Source organism: Arachis duranensis, chromosome 2 (genome assembly GCF_000817695.3).
Source record: "Arachis duranensis cultivar V14167 chromosome 2, aradu.V14167.gnm2.J7QH, whole genome shotgun sequence".
Classification (NCBI taxonomy): Eukaryota; Viridiplantae; Streptophyta; class Magnoliopsida; order Fabales; family Fabaceae; genus Arachis; species Arachis duranensis.
Window position 1 is genome coordinate 81,159,474 of NC_029773.3, and position 4,916 is coordinate 81,164,389.

Genomic DNA, 4,916 nt, shown 5'->3' on the forward strand with positions numbered 1-4,916 from the left:
AAAAATATAATAAAAATAATATATTAAAGTTAAATTGAATATAAAAAGAAAAAGCATTTTTTTACAAGGATAAACTTGAACCAATGGAAATTAATTAAGATGGTAAAAGATCATGCTAGAACTTCGAAACAAAGTTTATTTGGCGGTCATTAAATTAATAAATTTTTTTATTGAAAAAAGATCTTTTTTAATTTTTAGTGTGCTTAACAAATTTCTAATAGTAAAAACAAAAGTATTAGAAAAATAAAAAATATCTTTTTTGAGAAGTTACAATTTATAAAAAATATATTTTTCACATAATAAATGAATAAAAAAGTGCTTTTATCTTATGTTATTCAAACATAATTGATAAAAAAATTCTTTTTACATGAGATATCCAAACATAAAATCACTTTTACTTATATAAAAATTTTTTTAAAAAATATCATTTAAAAATGATCTTTTTCAAAAATAGCGCCAAACAAACCCTATAAAACAAATCAGTTTCCAATTAAACTATTCAAATTCTTCAAATAATTAAATAAGGCATCTAATTAGTAGGAAAGATCAAATAGTAAATACCCCCATAGTTAAAAATATAAAAAAACCTTAAAAAGTTTCATCAAACTTCATCCTTGGCCAAGCTATGGCAGATCCAAACCTTTTTCTTTTGACATCTTTGTCTTCGAATTAACTTTTTTGTAAGTTCGACCAACACCATCTCAATTCAAAAAATTCTTCGACTAACAATAAGTAAATATGATATTTATTATTTGTGGTGGAGGAGTGAGGAGTGAGAGATGAGAGAAGGAGTGAGATAGAGGGTGAGAAACACAAAGTGGGTTAGAACTAGAAAACGTGTAAAAGATCATAGGATTTGGAATCGAAAAGAGTATCAACGGTTGGAAATGAGTCTTTCTCCATCTTTGTTGAAAAATGAATTAACGACATTTCGAAGAATGAATTATTCCATCTGTTTAATTGGACTGGACGCATTAACGATATTTATGTATCACGAAAACAAAAAGGTGGTAATATGTAGTTTTTGCGTTCATCTGAAACACAATGAAGTATGAGGTTGAGAGGGAAGGTGTGTACGTGGGAGAAGCGAAGTATAGACAAACAACTGAGACAATGGTCCGAAAGATAGCTCAGGAAGAAGGTGATAGTCAGAACAAGACAAGTTCTCAACTTTAGGAAGGAGATAACCAAAGGCAAGTAGAGAAACTAACAAGGCACCAAAAAAGCCAGACTCGCATGGAAATAGGTGGACAAAGAAAGTGGAAGTATCGATGGTGAAAGAGAATTTGGAGTGGCTACAAAGAAGTCTGGTTGGCAGTACGACGAAGGCAATTGATTTAAGTTCTTTGAAGAAGATGATTGGAAAAAACCTGCCTCAAGTTGTCCAAGTACGAGAATTGGGAGCATATAAAGTTCTTTTGAGTTTTGATTCTGTATTGAATGCGGAAGAAGCATATACATTTAAAATGCATAGTCTCTTGCAATTCTTCCATAGTATGTGGAGATGGGATGAGACAAAGCAATGTAAAACTCGAAGAGTGTGGTTAGAATGTTACGGGTTCCGTTACATGCGTGGTCAGCAGATACCTTTAGTATGTTAGGAGGCCAATGGGGGGAAGTAGTCAGTTGTGACAAAGTGATAGAATCGTGCATGTCTTTTAGTGTTGGACGAGTGCAAATTGATACTTGTATCATGGATATGATTAATGAATGGGTCCATATCACAATAGGTATCAGTGGATTTGATGTGCTAGTGAAAGAAGTGGGACGGGAGGCTTTTGGATTGAATTGTTATGAAGAAGTTAATGAAAAAGTGACTATAGTTGTAAACAATGAAGAATAGTTGTGGAAAGGGAGTTTGTGGGTACGAGCTTAAGGAGTGCACGGGCTACAAAATCGGCTGTTTTCAATGACCAGGCTGCCGATGTGGTGATGTGGGAGCTGAGGGAAGACGAAGAAGATAAGGGCAGGTTGGTAATTCCTGAAATTATTTTGAATGAGTGGATTAATGATCATTCAAAACAAAATCAGGTAAAAATGGTAACATATCAACCAATTTATGAAGGAATTAGAGGGAGAGCGGATTGTGAGAAATGTAATCATATTAATTATGAAGCTGATTCTGAAGATACAGTAACATGAATTTGTGAAGGTAACTTTAATGGATTAGAAAGAAGGGCCAAAAGGAATAAGAAAAAGAAGGTTCTTTGTAGGCTTGGTGCTAGGCCCAACAATTTAAAGATGTTCAAAAAAGATAGAGAATGATCTTTGGACCTGGCTTCCTCAATCAACCGGTTCGGTGATGTTGGGTTGGGTCTAGAATCTAAGTCAGGAAATAGAGCACAGTTTTTACGATAGGGATGGGCATGCTAGAGAAGGGTCTACGACAAGTGTGCAGGAAGCTGCATCTGCAAAATTTCCACTAGAAACTGGCGCGGAGAAGATCGAGGGAGACCGAATCGGTGTTGAAAGAGAAAAGCTAAAGATTGGCCACGGCAAAGGAGGTTCAACGTGGCAAGGAAAATGCGCAACCCTGACGCCACCTATGTTGAGTCATGAGATCGAGGAAGAGTTGGTGGTGGAGAACCAAGCCGGTACTCTCCCGGCAGTGACATTGAATGGAGGGACTGGTGGGTTGGATGTGTATATTGATGATGATGGTGCAGAAGACATTGATGAAGAAACACATGATAGGAATGACATTGTGAATAATAGTGGCATGGGTTCATCACAAAGAAAACAACATTGACAAAGAGACAGGGAGAACTATCGGAATACGATGAAGAAGTAGTTGGAAAGAGGGTGGTTGATGATGGTGGTTCGGACAAGAATAAAGGAAGTAAGGAAAACAGAAATAATATTTTGGAGGAGCAGATGCTTGAAAATAGAAAAACTTGGGACCTAGCGTTGGAATCAGGTGCAATTTTATACAATGAAGAAGATGATATTATGGCTATTCTCTAAGCAAAGAATGAAAAAATTGCTCAGAAAAGAAGATTAACAAAACAGAAAGAGAAAGCAAGACACTGCAGGTCCTAAAGTAAGAAAAAAAGTTTGTAATAATTTATTAAAATAATTTATTCTTGGAATGGTAAGGGGTTAATAGGTGATGAAAAATTGAGCATGGTAAAAAACCTCAAGAAAAAATTTAAGTTGAATACGTTGGGCTTGTTTGAAATTAAGTGGAAGGTAGTGACAAAATTTGATGTAATAAGAATTCGAGAGAGTGATACTGCGGGATGGGAATATGTTGAGTAGGAGAGTGCCTCAAGTGGTCTACTATTAATTTGGGACGAAATAATGTTTAAATGAGTCGTTGTCATAAAGGGGAGTTTTGGTTGCGTGTTGAAGGGGTCTTACTAAAAATAATTTCAATTATGCTTTCTGTGGTGTACGAAGTTATACAAGAGAAGAGATATTTGTTGTGCAGGAGAAATTGAGTTATATTGCAAAGTTTTGTCAGCCTTTATGGGTGACTTCAACGAGATTGTGCAAGTGGAGGGGAGAAAGGATGCTCTCAGATTAAGATTAACAGAGTTTTAGTAAGAATTGATAAAAGAAGATATGCAACTGGTGGACTTTCGCTTAGCGATCTTACAATTGGATTGACAGAGTTTTAATAATATTGGAGTGGTTGGAGATGTTTTCACGAGTACAAAATTAGGAGTATAAAATTAGGAGTACACTATAAGAAGGAAGAGCACAAAAAATAGTTGATGAGTTTCTTTGCAATTTTTTTTCTTTTTTAATATTTCTATTTGTTTGTTGTTGTTCTTGTTCTACTTATTGTGTTGAACTCTCTTGTTCAAAAAAAATAAAAAAACTTAAAAAGTTCTATATGAAGGGACAAATAATATTTATATGTGTACAATTTTATTACGGTTGATACATAATAAAGCATGATTTGTTACACAAGATAAATTATAACTCAATTGAATCGTTATTAATAATTTGGTCTTTGTTCTATATGAAGAAGTTTTACTCAAATTTTTGTTAATGTTTAAAAGAAAATGTGGGTATCTCAATATCACAATTGTATCGTCAATAAGAATTAAAAAGGATTGAAAGTAACAAATAAACAAAGAAATGCAAGGTGCCAGAGGCAAAGTAAATTGTGAAATTTAAACAAATAAGGAATTAAAGAGAAGATGAAGAAGGAAACATAAACGTAAAAGAGAATAACAAGTAAAAGTAGAGAAATTGTATTAATAAAAATTGAAAGAAAGCAAATTACAAGTGTTTGAGTTTAGAGGAATTACTTAAGATTCCCAATTTTACTCTGTGATGCTAAGGGACTGAGAGCATTTTGGGTTTCTAAGTGTTTTTCAAGAAGAACTGAACTGCCTAGAATGTGTTCCTAAAGTTTTATTTATAGACTAACCCAATGTCAGTTGACAGTTACCATTTGTATACCTGTTGCGGGAAACTTAGATTGGCCCATAACCGTTCCCGCACTTCTTGTGCATTTCAAAAATCAAATAGATAATCAACTGTCAAATGATCTGATTTAATTTAAAATAGATATAAATATTTTATATGGAGACATCACCATGTAACTAATTATTTCTTTTTATAATTTTCTTATAAAAATTATATTTTGTCTAACATAATGTCCCAAAATTTTTCACTTGAAGTCGTACAGTGATTGAAAGTGAATAGAATTTTGCTTTTTATAATGATAAAAGGAGTATATACAACCTATATTTATTTATTTATTTATTTATTTATATTATTATATATATATTTTTATATTGTTTTATTATATATATTTTTTTCTTTTAAAATGTATATATATAAATAATAACAATACATGTTGACAAGAATGATATTTTGAAACGTCACTTAGAAAGCACACAAGAGGTTTCTTTGTTATTTTATTTATTTATTTATTTATTTATTTATTTATTTATTTATTT